The following is a 15,324-nucleotide window of genomic DNA, read 5'->3' as shown; positions in this document are numbered from 1 at the left end:
ATGGCCTTTCTTTGGTGGCCAAGGCATCTATTTCTTTTACACTTTTTCAGCTCTTTCTTGTGTCTTTGCCCGACACCAGATTCCCACATAACTCACAGGCCGATGACCAAAGCTTGACACTGAGAGTTCCACACTGTCCTCTCAACCACTCTACTGATATTTTCTCATGAAAATTCTCTTTTGAACTTGCTGCTGACCCACAATTCTCCCATTCAGTGATCTGTGCACGCTGTCTGCAGGAGCAGGCACAGTGAACAGGGGCGACTTCATCAGGGCTTCTAGGCTACGAACTTCATTAATAATTCTAGAAAGACACACAGGGATTCCTTGTACTCACAGTAACAGCTTAATGGAAAGGTCCTATGAAATGCCAAAAAGATACTTCATTTAAAGTCTTCAAAGTGCACTTGTTTCTTCAAGGCTGAGTTGTTTAAGTAAACAGGAGTGATGGGAAGTCTGGTTGGTTACACTTTGCCTGGACGTTTTCATGGAAAATTCTTATGCAAATAAACATTGTACTGTGATGTACAGTGGTGCTGAGGGACATCACAGTTAAAACTAAGAAAATGAAAATAAGACAGGATGGTGACGACGATGATCATGAGGAGGAGAATGGTAAGTCACCCTCAGTCCCATCATTCAAAGGCTGTCAGGATTATGGAAGAGGTCTTCTTCTAGAAGCATAGATCCAAAAATGTAAGTTAAGAGTGTGGATATATATTTAATGAGCTGAATTTCTGATTCCAGCCCCATACGTAGCAGCGATCCAACCTTGCACGTGTGTTCTGATGTCTCCATCAGTTAGTTCCCTGTCTGTGAGGTCATTGTGTCAATACCACCTGTTTGACAGGATGGTGAGAATTTAACCATGAAGATTTAGTTGAGTCTGGGGTCAAGCCATGCAGAGACCTTAGCTATTCTTATTTTAATATAAACTTTATAATCTAAATTTGTCACATATATCATTAATACTTATAATATAAAATGTTGGTATACTCATTTCTAATACTTCATGCAACTCTGCTCTAATTTGAGTTGTCATTTTATGATAAGAAATTTTCATGATGTAACATTCACATTCACATATCATTTTTTGTAGCTAAAAATAAAAAGATATGTGTAATCAACCCTTTTCATTGACATTTAAGCTCTTTCAAAAAATTTGCAATTACAAATAATGTTGTGATGAGTCTGTTTATATATACTCTCTTTTTAAGGACACATTTCAGAAATGAAATGATTGAATTAAATATTTTGGATATTTATAAAACTTTTGATACATATTGCTGCATTGCTCTCACAAGGGATTGTAACAATTTACACAAAATTGCAATCCATGAGATTTTGTGTCTTTACTTAAAACCATTCCATACTGACTATTCAAAAAGAGATCTTTGCAAATTTGATATTTAAGTAACAAGACTTCATTGTGATGATTTAAGTCTTGGATGACTTTAAGTACAGAGGAGTTAGATCATTTTCTCATTTCTTTATAAACAAATGCATTTCCACTATGAAAAAAGTATTCTTTTCTCATTTATGCAAAGACATCTAAGTACTTTTCCTATTGATTTATTTGAACTGTCTCTTCATTATTCATGGTGATCCTCTCACAAATCTACTACAAATAGGATTTCTCAGTAATAAATATACATGGTCTTTTTATATACCATTGGCTTTTCTACTCATTGCTTTGTTTTAACTTGCAAGCCATATAATCTTTTGTTTCATCTACACCTTCTACCATTAGAAAGGACTTCTGCCAGCAGAGCAATAATTTTCAAAATTTGGTCTACAGCATCAAAATGACCAGGCATTCTGGTTAAAATGAACTGTACCAATTCAAATCTTCTTGGGGAGAACCTGAAAATCTGTACTTTATATTTTCTTTGTGATTCTTATTTTGTAAAAAACTTGGAGAAACACTGCTTTGGTGATATGAGTTGCCATTTTCTTCTAGGCTTAGGGTATCCAATGGCTCATATTATAGTACTTTATTTTGATGAGAGGTATATGAACATTTTTTATTCAAAAGGAGAGGCATTAACTCACCCATATATATAACTTTATAAATTTATCACTTAAAAGCACAGTTGTTAAGATTTAAGGATTGCATTTCTGCTTTATATTTTTGTTCTTTCCTCTCTCTGTTTAGGTGTGGGTCAATCACATTCTTTGGATTTTTTTGTAGCTTTATAGTGTTTTAATAGCTGATAATATTAGTTCTCCCACATTAGACTTCTGTTTTAAAACAATTCTTTGCTATTTTTACATTCTTATATTTTACAAGATAAATTTGGATAAATCCTTCCTAGTTAAGTAGTCATTCTGTCATGATTTTGATAGAAATTGCTTTATACTTAAAAGCTATTTGAAAAGAAATAATAGTCTTTAGTCTTCTCATCCAGAAGTATGATCTACATTCTGATTATTCAAGTATTATTTTATGTTTCTCGGTGATGTTTGTAGTTTTCAATAAATAACCCTGCACATTTCTTCTTGAAAATGCTTCTAAGTGTTTTTTTTTTTAATTCTATTTAGTTTATTTTGATATGTGTAATAGGATATTTTTTGATTAGTTCTTTTTTTTTAATCTTGTTTTTGCTGAATATATGGTTACTATTTATTCAGTTTGTTGAATTCTCCTTCATCTCAACGGTTCTTTGGGTGATTTCTTTGTGTAAAAGTTTCTTAACTGATTATCTATTGGTACATAACTTTTTTTTTTTCCAAACAGCGTTGCTTTGTACAATATTTTTTTCTGTTTTTATCTGTGCAGTATAGTTACACATAGTAGCAGGTTTTATTTGGCATATTCATAGATGTATGAAACATAATCGGTCCATTTCAATCCCCATTTCCTTCCCTCTAGCCTCCGCCATCCCTATCCTCTGGGGACAATATTTATCTCACAGTTTTTGTGTGTCCAGAATTGATCTGCAGCTCACTGGCCCTTCAGAAAATCACAGGCTGTGAGCAAGTGTCATATAGGGCCACATGGTCACCCCAAGGCTCCCCTGTGGGATGAACCTTTCCAGGCTCACTCACATGACTTTGGCTGGGATTCATTTCTTCATGAGCTCTTGGGTTGAAGGCCTTGGCTTCTTCCTGTCTACTGACCAGTGGCCACTTGATAGCCTGCCACATGAAATCTCTACTGGCAGCTGTGTAAGAGTGAGAAGAACAAGAGAGGGGAGAGAGAAAGGTCAAAATTTTCACAACTTGATTTTGGAAATGGCTTTCCATCATCTTTGCTGCATCCCATTGGTTAGAACTGAGTCCCTGGGTAGGTCCAGCCCGCCCTCAAGGGAAGGACTGTGCACAAGGAATGAGGACTAAGAGGGTGGGGATGATGGGTGTCAGCTTGAAATCTGCCCACTGCAGGAACATTTTTACAGATTTAATGAATAATTCCAACCAAAATTTTAAAATTAAGTTACTCTTTCTACTGCCAAGTAATCCCAAAAGCATTCACTTTCAATAAACTAGAAAGACTGGAGATTTCTGTATAAGAATTCCACAGCTGGATGTCTGAACTTTTGCAGAGCTCCTGGATTGGACACAATGGGCTCTAACCACACCTGACTGAGAGCATATTTAGCCAGAACGTGATCACATCAGCCCAGGCACCTACTCTTCTATATGCATAACTTTTTCTTCTCATACAATCCCCGAAAGGCAAATGGTGTTCAGTTCAGAGTACAGTGCTGGATGATGTATAAAATTTCAGGGTAGATAAAGTGGAGAATGGTTCTTCTCTTGCCTAATCTCCAAACCAGAGTGGGACTGTACTTTATTAGTGAAGAATTAAGTTGACGTCTCTTTCATTTCTTTTGAAATAGAGAATCGAAAGTTCAAGGGGCTTCTGCAGCATTCAGAAGTTTGCAATCCAGGACTCTACAAGCACTACAGAAAATGACACTAATCGCTTAAGGGAGTTGGAAACTGAGTGCTTTATTCCATCTTCAAGGAGAAAGAAACAGTCAATGATTCCTTCTTGCAACAATAGACACTTTCGTCTGCACCCAGTTGAAAGGAGGAAATAAAAGAGGTGTTAAGTGGGAATTGACAAGTAAGCCTGGACTTCCAAAGCCAAGTGATAATGAGCTTCCACATTTTCAGATCTCTCCTCCATTATCATATCCATACTGTCATGATATGTGTTTTCTCAACCAAACCCAGGTATTGGACTAAAGATTCTTCTTGAAAACCAGGTAGTTGAATTTAACAATAATGAAAACAACTCCGATTGTGTAAGTAAATCCTTGTGATGAAAAAGATACAACATGGAGTTTGGAATTCCAACCTGGGTTTGAATTTGGCCGTTCCACTCCAAGTTCATGGTTCATGCAGCCTTGGAAAACTGCCTCTCTGAGTCTGTTGCATATCTGGCAATGATAATCCCTTGCTCATGTATCTGTGTTCATTCAACACATGTTAATTGAGCACCTATTTATGTAGCAGACATTCGTTTTTATTCTAGAGATATGATAGTAAACCAAGTGGTGTCTTAGTAAGAAGATAGAAGTAATCAGATGTACGAGTAAATTCAATAATGATATGTGACGAATAGGGTTGATTTGGTAGCCCCTGAGGTCAGGGTAGTCTTCCTGGAGGAGTTGGTCAATGCTTAAACTTTATGGATGGGAAGACTGAGGTCAGGAGAAGACACAGGATTGTGCCCTACAATGCCATACTTTGGTTTAGTCCAGGGTATTCCGCCTGCAGTTAATTGGGTTGCTCTGTACTGAAGCTTTACCCTCTGGTCTGTGCAGCTGAAGATATTAAAGTTCTGGAAATTGTGAGGTTAGCTTTTTCCACTTCTGGAATCTGGTCTGGAACTCTCTTGACTCCCAGCTGAGTGGTCCTTGTCCTGAGAGTGCTGACAACTCCCTGTCCTACATAGCTACAGACAAGGACATGCAGAGAACATTCAGGAGGGTGAGTGCAGCAGAGAAATAAGCTGGGAACAGTGGACACAGACAGAAAAATTCTGCACCTACTAGAGTCCTGTCCCCTCACATCTGTGCTCCTCATTCTTCATCCTAACATTCTGATCTGATGCACTTGCTGCATGCCTGACACCCCTCTACCATCAGAATAAAGCCAGATCCCGGCCAGGAAGGGGTGACTTCATGGTCTGGCACCGACTCACCACTACATCTTTCGCACTCACCACTCCTCTTATCACGATCTGGAAACACTGAGCTCATTGCCATTTCAAAAAATGTGCTCTGCTCCCTGGTATCTCTGGATTTGCATGTGTTTTTCTGTCTAGCTGCAATGTCTCTTTGTTCCCTTGATTTACCCCAAACAAGCTATTCATCCTTTGAGCTTTGGTTTTGACATCAACGTCTCTGGTCAACCACCAAGAACTCCCATGGTGCAGGGAAGGCGCTAGGCACAGTGTTGTACTAAGCTCCATCACCACACCTGACACCCTTCACCCCTGCACCCCTGAGCTGACTATCGTCTCTCCTCTTGTCCCCAGCCCACTAGACCATAATCAGTTTCACTTAACTGAGTCATGATAGAAAGACAACAAAAAAAGTGGTTGAATAAATTGACGAGAGGTGTTTGTATGGAAAACCACAGACATAAGCAGGTCTGACTAAGAATTTGGAACTTTCTTTTGAGGTTTATTGGTATGTAATTGGTATACAAAATAGCATATATTTTAAGCATACAGCATAGATATCTCATAAACAAAAACATGGTTAAATGATTATCACAATGAAGCTAATTAACATATCCATCACCTCACAGAGTTTGTTACCTTTGTGTATGTCCATGTAGGGTAATAACATGTCAGATCAACTCTAGCAAATTTCAAGTTCATGACACAGTATTGTCAACTCTAGTCACCATGTTGTACATTGGATCTCTAACTTGCTCATCCTCTGTCACTGAATCATGCACCTTTTGACCAATCTTTCCCTATTTTGCTTTGCCTTTCTATGCCTGGTTTATTTCAGTTGGTATAATATCCTCCAGTTTCATCTGCATAGTTGCAAATAGCAGCACTTCCTGCTTCTTAAAAAGCTCGATAGTGCCCTATGGTGTGTGAGGATGCGCTTCCATGCACATGTGTACAGGTTTGCTGTTATTGCTCTGTTCATATTTTCTATTTCCTCATCATGTAGTCTTAGTAGGCTGCATGCATCTAGAAATATAATTATTTCTTCTGGGTTGGTAGCTTTGTTGGAATATCATGGCTCATAGTAGTCTCAATGGTCCTTTGTACATCTGTGGTACCAGTTGTAATGTTTCCTCTTTTATTTCTAATTTAGTTTTTGAGTCCTCTTGCTTTGTTTTCTTAGTTAACTCAGATAAAGGCTTATCAATTTCATCATCCTTTCAATAGAAACGACTCTTAGTTCCACTGATTTTTGTTCTCTATCGCCTTTCTTGTTGCTAGGAATCTGAGGACTCAGGAGAGAACAGGGCCGTGGAATAGGTATTGGTCTTCTCAATACTGTGATTTTGTGCTGAAAACTGTGTTGGACTTCTCAGATCTAAAAGGAGGCCTGTGTGAGACACTGCTAGCTTCAGAAGGCTACTATAGCAAAGTACCACAAATGGGGTGTGGCATTTTCATCCCTGTAACCAAAATTCCTCACAAGAACAGCCAAGAGGAAGAAGAGTTTGGCTTGGCTTATGATTTTAGACATTCAGTCCATGATCCACTGCCTCCAAGGCAGAAACGTCATGATGGAAGCATGTGCAGAGGAAAGCTATTCTGCTCATGGCAGCTGGGAAGCAAAGAGAGAGAGAGGAAGGGGCAGGGACAGATGTAGTTCAGGCCACGTCCCCAGTGACCTGCTTCCTCCAGCCACCCCCGACCTTCCTATAGTTGGCACCCAGTAAATATCAATGGATTAATCCAGCCAATGCATCGATGGGCCGAGCTCTGTACCTTGCTGCACTGGGGTCATGCTTTCAACCTGTGAGGTTTTCAGAGGAATTTCCAGGTCCAAACCATAGCAGCAATGTATATGTATCAGAAACTGTCTCACAATTTTGGTGGCAGAAGTCCGAGGCCAAGGTGTCAGTAAGGCTGGTGTCTTCTGAGGATGTGAGGGGAGAATTATTTCAAGCTTCCTCTTTGGCTTGTTGATAGATGTATTTTTCTCTGTCTCCACATTCTCTTCCCTCTCTGTATGTCCATGTCCAAATTTCCTTTTTATAAAGATATCATTCATGTTTGACCAAGCGTTGATCCTATTCCAGAATTGCACATGAAATCTCCCTGCTTCCAAATGACCTCACACCCTAAGGTACTACAAATTAGGATTTGAACCTATGAATTTTGCGGTGCATACAACTTAATCCACAACAGGTCTGTGGTGAGTGACCTTTATAATTCATGTCTACAGGAAACCTCAGATTCTAAACCTATTTAGAAATAGGTTCTTTGAAGGAACAATTAGGTAAGATTTGTGAGACAATAAATATCCATCTCTTAAACCCTCAGGTTTTGGTCCTTCGACATAACAGCTCCAGGAAATTAACACAGGGTCTAAAATGTGTGTGTATTTAAGATTAGAGATGTCCTAACCAGTTTTGCTAAGGTGTACAAGGCAAATCCTAATTCAAGAGAAAGAAGTTATAGGAATGTATTAGGTACTCAGGGCTCAAATCTGTCAAACCCAAGAGAACAAAGAGACTGTTTATTAAAAAGATAGCTTTGGGGTTAGAGAAATCTGGGTTCATATCCTAAGTCTACCACTTACAAAGTGAATACTTTGGAAAAGTTCATTCAGATATCAAAGACTTCATCTAGCTAATGCATTAATGGTCAGAGTCCTAATGATTCCCAATGCTTTGACTCCTTGGTACTGTGGCTTCCTGCTGTTACTAGTGAAGATAACAGCTCCCTCCTGCCTAGGACTGAGAATGGAATATAAGGTTGATTGTGTACAAAGTGTTTTGAAGTGTCTGGCAGCTCAAAGTAAATGAGACAGATAGGGAAGCAATAACTCACAGAAAGTGGCCCAGTCACAGGTGAAGGTGTGTATATAGGGGTCTGCAGCATGATGTGCATTGGGCTTGTTCACTCCTGCCCTAGGAGAAGAAAGAGCCAGTTCTCTCCCTCTGAGGAGGAAGAGCTTTTCATAACAGTGGCCACATGGAGCTCTTTACATTGTTTTAAGAAGACTGGGAATGGGAGTGATTCTGTATCCTCAGGAGGCTGTCACTCTTATTTTGGGGAAGTCAGGTAAGGTACAAACACTGCTCTTCCTGAGTTCCCACAGTCATCCAAGCAACAGGAATGAAAACTCAACCCCCCAAAACCAAAAGCAATCTGTTTGTCAAATGCATCATTCAAAACTCCCAGGACTCTCTATTTCCATGCACATCATTAACAAGCATAAGCACAGCCTCAGTGATCATGTTAGTCCAGGCTGATGTTTGTGGCTTGAGCGGCTTTAGCAAAGAGCACTCTGTCTTAGGCAGGACAAGGTTGGTCTTGCGAAGCTTATGAACCCTGCTTCTGAGCCCTGGGATTTGCAACTATCATCTGTTTATAAGGAAAGTGATTATTTGTTTTATTTCATTGTTTCTTTTCCGTTTCTTGTTGCATTTCCCTGGAATTTTCTTTAAGCACTTACACCCAATAAAAATACTTTAGGGAACAGTAAATTTCCAGAAGGGTAAACATACCAAGTTTTACTTTTTGTGAACTTTAACCAGAAATTCTCTACCCAATTGGAAGGTGAAGTTCAAATTCTTTCCATATTCAACAGCCCTCACAGTGACAGCAAACAAGCTCTTCAAGACAAGATGGCAGGAAGTGTCATAAGGCATCTCACTCACCCCTGGAAAAAATTACTCCAGTGAGACACTCATCCCAGAGAAGCCATGTGACTCTTTCCAGGTCCTTGAAGTCAGAGTCAAAACAACCTCCCCCCCATGCCTCATTTTTGTGAACCTGCCATTCTGAACCAGGGGCAGGGACAGAGAATAAAAATCAGCAAGTGAGGTCAGCCATCCATACAGAAGCTTGTCTCTGTCTTTAAAAGCAGAATAATAAACCCAGGCACTGGGTACACCCGAGACCCATGTGTTTCGATCCAGGTGGGGGACAGCAGAAACATTGCCCACATAGTAATCTCAATCACCATGATGGTAATACTTTGGGAATATCCAGGGAGGAGGGCAGAGAAGGTGCAGATTGCTTTGCTGGTGTTTATTAAGTGTCATGCAGTCTAAGCAGATTTGATATTCTTATGGCTATTGTATAGATAAGTCACACAAAAATATTAATTATAGGTCAGACCTAAGCTGCCTGATGTAAAGACCTAGAATGCAAAACACCATCATTTTACTGGAAGGCATTGGAGGAGAGAGTCTGACTGCCGGGTATCTGACTGCCTTTGAATAGGTAGTCCTCTAGTCACTTGCTACGTGACTTTGAGCAAGCCTTTGACTTGTTTCTCAGTGTTCTCATCTACAATATGGAGATCAGTTTGTTCAAATATGTATGAAGTGCCTACTCCATGCCAGGTGCTGAGAACAGAAGAGAGAGAAGAAGAGACAATTCCTGTACTTCTGGATTTAACCTTCTGGTGGAAAATGAGTAAGTACATATGCAAATGATACTGCCTGTTACATAGCTGTTAGTATTATGGGGAAAATAAAGCAGAGGAAAAGATTGGGATTACAGGAGTGAGAAGAAAGGAATGTCTGGGGAATCCCTGACCCCAGGAGAGTGACATTTGAACAGAGATCTGAGGGGTACAGAGGTAACCCATGGAGAGATTTGCAGGAACAGCATTTTAGCAGAGGGAACAGTGGGTACACGGGATCATGCCCGGCACATATGGGGAGAGAAGCTGGGACAATGTATCTGGAGCTGAGTGAGCAAGGGATAAGAGCTTAGAAGGAGAATCAAGCTGGGGCAAGACAGGTCCTGACCTGCTCAGCCCTAGAACATTGGGTTTCCTCTAAGATGGGGATCACTGGAGGGCTTGAAAGGCTCGCTAATATGATGTGGCATATTTTCCAAGGAGCTTCCTGGTTCTTATGTGGATAATATAATGGGCATAATATTGTATGTAATGATGCAGGTTCTATTTACAAATTTCCAGCACCCTAATAGCTCCTGGTTAGAGGGCCATGGAGACAGTACAGAGCTGCAATGGCGAGGTGAGGAGGACCAGCGGAGCAGAGAAAATCAGAGAATGCTGTCAGGGCATTAGTCAATGGGACCAAAAGTTGGGCTGTGTCCAGGGGAATACATTCAGAAGCATGAGGACTATAGCCATGCCCCAAGCAAGATGACTGTGGCTTGTATGAGGACAACGGCTGGGATGAGATATGTAGGGTCAGAATCCAGATACAACTGGATAATAACTGAATGCCCTTCGTGGGTGGTTGTTTGGGGAGTAAATGGGCTACCTTATGTAAAACATTCCCCTAATAACACAAGCGTTGTGTGCTGTGGCATGGGTAGGCACATAATCATGGGAGGTCACATACCAGGAAATTTGTCTCTTATAAAATCAACAGTCTGTCCTTCCTCCCTCTCTTCCTCCCTTCCTTTATGCTTTTTCCCATTTCCCCTCCCTCCCTCCCTCTGTTCAAGCATCATGGATCCATTCAAGAACAGATTATTATGATGGCCAGCCACACAGGGTCTGGAGTCAGACTTGGATTAAACCCTGGCCATACCATTAAATAACTGTGATGCTTTGAGCAAGATCAAAATTCCCAACTTCTTATAACTTTTGTCCCTTCATCCCTTAAGTGGGCACAATAATGGTGTCTACTGCCGTTTAAAGTCTGAGCTAATTTGTGTAAAACCATTAGTCTAATTCCCACGGTGAGAAATTCTTCATAAACCTGGTTATTATTATTTATTATGTTATCAAATCTGCATTGTCACCAATAAACATTATATGATATGTAGAAGGTACAAATTATATGTACATGGGCCCAGCTCTCTAATAGCTCATGGTCTAGAAGGGCAGCACAGAGCTGTTAGGAGGTAAGTGGTGCAGAGCAGCAGAGCAGCAGAGCAAAGACACATACCCTGTCCTCTCAGGGCCGTTTCAGTGGAACCTCATGCAGCCCTGGATTCAAACAAGGCTTCCTGGAGCAGGGGAAGGATCCTCACTGAACTTCCTATGTGCATGCATAGATGTGGCCTGGTGGGTCCTGGGATCAGGTGTATCCACTGGACACTCATTTTAAAAAGTCAAATGTAAATGGATTGAAGAGGGGATTGGTGGAGTCGAGGGAGGGAAGTGCTGGGGACTGCATTGGAGAGGGTGGTGTTCCATGCTTTTAGGATAATGTCAGGATATATCCTGGTGTTGTATGCAACTAAAAAGAATAAATAGATAAATAAATAAATAGATGGATAAATAAATAAAAAGGATTCCTGGAGGAAGAGATATTTAAACTCAGCCCTAAGGGATTAGTGGAAGTGAGCCAGGCAAGTCGGAGTTGGAGTTAGAGTTTCCCAGCAGCCTTCAGGTACAGGAGGGAAGGAATGTGGACAAAGATCCTCAGACAAGGTAGATCCAGTCATCGAGTGTCAGCTGTTTCAAGAGATGAGAGAAATCTTTGAATAATCAGGTGGCTGTTAAACTGATAAAATTAAGTGAATATTAAAACTCATGACACTGACTTGTTCATTTCTCCATCCTTCTAGGTCGTCTTAGAAGGGACGTGTGACCACATGGCACCTGCCTCAGCTAACGTTCTTGTGACAATGTCAATCAGGGGGGAGAGAAACAGGCTCGCCACTCCCCACAGCAGCCTCTCCTCTTATGACCCTGCCCCCTCTGTTTTTCTTAATATCCTCTGGGTCACTGAACAGTGAACATCTGACAACACTTTCTGCAGTTTCTCCTCCTGCAAGTACACACACTCACGAACACACACAGAGAGATAAGCACACACATGCACACACACAGATAAGCGCATGGACCTTCACTCTGCTCAACTCAGATTTATGCTAATTCACCCTCCATTATCTCTCCTCTTTTCCAGTCCTTTCCAATGTCATTACTATGATGTCACTCCGCTTGCTGCCACAGCCCCACAACTCACCCACATGGTGCTCTGTAGGAAGGACAGTCAGTGGTGGGAGCACCATTGCTGCCAGATCATTCTCTAAAAGCAAGGGCCGGCAAACATTTTATAAAGGGTCAGGTAGTAAATACTTTGGGTCCTGCAGGCCCCAAGATCTATGCTGCAATTAACTCTGCCACCCAAACAGTGTGGCTCTGTTTCAAAAACACTTCATTCACTAGAATAGGTAGAGGCCAGAGTTGGCCCTGTTCTTAAGCAAAACTCACTGTCACCCCACAACCATTGTCCACACATTCTCAGTTGTTCTTAGCTGAGGATTAAACCTACTAAACACCTCTTCTTATCTGAGGTTTGACAGTTTTTCCTCTGGGCGCCCCTCCCTCTCACTGTAGGTCTCAGCTTCCTGCCTCACCAAATCGTCCTTCTTCTGAGTATACCCAATTGTATGCTTCTTCTACCAAAATTGGTTTGTTAAAAATCTTCCTGATCTTTCAGATCCATCTTTATAATAGCTCTGTACCCCACAGCTCTTTTCAGAGCAAATTTATCTCAGAGAGTCAGGAAGAAGTCATTGGCGATTAATGATCCTACTGATAGGCTTCAGTAGAGAAGATACTTCTGTCACCTTGTCTAAGACAGTTAGACCACTGCTCTTCACTATAAATTCTTCTCCTTGTGGAGTGAGGTGCCCACATCCTCTCAAATCTGAGCGGGCTCTGTGATTCCTCCGACCACAAAATATGGCAAAAGAAACTAAGCTTTCAGTCTCATGGGTGAGACTGGCATTGCCACTTTCTCTGCCTGGAACTCCCTCTGGGAGCAACACCATGGGAAGAATATGACTAATTTGAGACCAGCTGCCATATCCTGGATGCCAGATGTTGGGGCTCAGGCGAAAGGTCTTAGGCGAGCCAGCCTCCCGTGCCCAGCAAGGTCCAGATGTGTGAGCTCAGTGGTTTTGAGTCATCCCCATTAGTCCATCCACGGCACCACACATCTGAATGGTATCCACCTGCAGCACAGGAACCCAAGGAATCGTCCAGCTCAACCCTGCCCAAGCTCCCCACCTACAGAATCAAAGTCAAAACACAGTGGTTGCAATTTCTAAAGTCATTACCTTTGGAGCTTTTTCATAACAGGACAGTAAATGAATACAACAGAGGCTTCCAGGCCTGCACACCCACTCTGCCTGGTCCATAGGAATTTCACACTCCCATTCATTTTGTTAGTTGCATTCCCCTGTGCCTAGAATGATCCTCTGCTGTTAATTATCCCTTGCATTCTTCCTTTTATTGCCTTTTAACAACCTTATTTTACTTTTTCAGTGTCATGTGAAATATTGCCTCCCCTAGAACTCTGTTCTGAGTTATTCACCGATTCTTTAACCTCCAGGCACATGGTTTAGAGGTTCATCAAGGTGGTTGAGTTGTTTGGAGGAGTTTCTTTTACTGCGTTTGCCTTCTCCAGTGGGTAGCGATTTTTTCAGAGGAAAGAACCATGCCTTCCTCATGTGTGCAGCTATGCTCTTGAGGTGGTCATTGGCCATTAGCAGTCCCTTAACAAGCATTTTTTTGAGTTAATCAATGCATATAAGATGTGGGATTTGCACTCTTGAAGTTGACCTGCTGGGTTTAAGTTGATGAAGGAAATCTGCTGTGTTCCCGACAAATCAAATCCAAACTTTCTCCTTCCTCATTTCAAAGGAAAAGCAAAATAAGTTTTGCTTATTTGCAACATCTAATGTATTTCAGGAAAAAAAAAATGGAAGGTATGTTTTGCTCTGATAATAAGTAATCTTTAGTTCACGGTAATTTAATGTGGCAAAGGTTTATTTCTCACATGTCACAGTCCAGTGCAGATTAGGAGCTTCCAGGTCAACTCTCCTCCAAAGGTGGCCAGGTATTCAGTCTTCTGTCCAAGACCTCTACCAGTACTGGAGTCCTTTCCATCTAGTCAAAGAGATAGCAGGAGGTAGGCTGGGGAGCACAGACCACTATTGATTGCATGAGACAGAGTGATATATCATTTCTCATGTTCCGCTCGGCAAGCACTAAATTACATGGTCTCCACCCCAAAACAGAGACAACTGCAAATGTAGTCTTTTCGTGCATCCAGGAAGAGGAAAGGATATGGAAATATACACTGTCTCTGTTACAGAGGTGACAAAGAACCAACTCCAACAACTCATGGTTTAAATCACCTATTTTATCTATTTTTTTTTTCTTTAACAAAGGATCCCTCAGCCAAGTGGTCCTTGAGGCTCATTTCCTTACCTGCAGCTGAGAGTCTAGCACAATGATTCTCCAGTGGGATCACTTAACACCCCTCCCCACCATCAGGAGAATTCTGGCAGTGTCTGGACACAATCTCGATTGTCATAACCCAGGGACTTTACCAGCCTTTAGGGGATAAAGGTCAGGGATGCTGAAAATCATCACCCACACAGGACAAGGGCCTACAGCAAAGAACCACTTGGTCCAAAATGTTAGTAACGGGGAGGTGGAGGATGAGCTGCCAGAGGCTGTAGCTGCTCAGTCCAGGGAGAAGCTGCAAGGATGCAATCCTGCTCCACGCCATATTCCACCCTCCAGCAAGGACACGAGTATGTCTCTACAAGGCAGCTCCACAATTCTCAAGGGCAGCAATGGGGACCAAGCTCTGTGTGAGCATTTTTAAGCCTCTGTTTTGGTCTGTTTGTCAATGTCCCACTGGAAAGCAATTTAGCTCGTAGGGGAAGAGCTGAAAATTGGCTGTTTTTCAAGCTAAAAGAAAAATGTTATGTGATATTTGGATGGAAGCCCTATTTTGTAGCCTCAAGCTCTATTTAATAAATAGGTATAAAAATTCAATGCATTACAATAACGTGTTCCTTTTTACACAGAACATTCACAGTGATTTGTAATGTTCAAACTGTGAGATATGGTGTCAATTGTCCAGGTTCAAATCCTAGCATTGTCACTTTCCAAGGACCATAGAATAAGTAGCATAATCTTTCTGTACTTCTATTTCTCATCTGTAAACTAGGAATAATGATAATAATAACTCCTAATAGGTTTTGGGGAAAGATACAAATGGAATAATACATGTAAAACAACTGCGTACGCCCTAGAATACAGTAATTTTTCAATAAATAGTGTTGGTATTACTGATAGGCAGTACGTTTCTATGATATTTGGAAGGAAACACAGCTGGGTTCCAAGTCCTCTGTTAGGGTAGCAGGAATTTGTTGGGTCTTTCCTTCCGTTCTTCCTGAAAGAGCAAGTGGAGAAGTGACAACATGTC

Source organism: Marmota flaviventris, chromosome 7 (genome assembly GCF_047511675.1).
Source record: "Marmota flaviventris isolate mMarFla1 chromosome 7, mMarFla1.hap1, whole genome shotgun sequence".
Taxonomy (NCBI): Eukaryota; Metazoa; Chordata; class Mammalia; order Rodentia; family Sciuridae; genus Marmota; species Marmota flaviventris.
This window is presented reverse-complemented; position numbering follows the sequence as displayed.